Genomic DNA, 558 nt, shown 5'->3' with positions numbered 1-558 from the left:
GTTTAGATTTTCTTGAGATTTTTTCTTTTGAACTAGTAAATTTTATAACCTCTCATTACATTTTAATGCGGGCTTATAACTTTGCGTTACATTGCAGAGCTCATAATATTATATTAACTCGCAATGCTTCTTTATCTAGTATATGGTTATATTATATAAAGAGTTGCGAAGTTATTTTTTCTTATAAGCATTACCTCGTAGTGCATAGTTATTGGGTATATAGAGTATTTTAAGTTCATAGTTTTAATGACAAATAATATTATTATAAAAAGTTACTATTTACTACTAGTATTTTAATATATAGGGATTTTTATAAAACACACCCTACATTTTGCCTATTTTATGATTCGCATCCCGTTTTGGGGATTTTATAACGGATCCCTCATTTTTTCTATAATGTTCATTTAACACTCTAACGTTACTTTAGCTTATTGACATTAACCATGTTATATAGTTTCTACGACTCTAATTCAAATATTACTAAAATACCCTTAAAAGGTCTTGACCTAACCTAAATCCTTACAAAATTATTTTTCCCAAACTAAACCCTACCACACA

This window comes from Typha angustifolia, chromosome 12, assembly GCF_048772165.1.
Source record: "Typha angustifolia cultivar Huaian chromosome 12, ASM4877216v1, whole genome shotgun sequence".
In the NCBI taxonomy this organism is placed as follows: Eukaryota; Viridiplantae; Streptophyta; class Magnoliopsida; order Poales; family Typhaceae; genus Typha; species Typha angustifolia.
Note: the sequence above shows the minus strand (reverse complement) of the source record.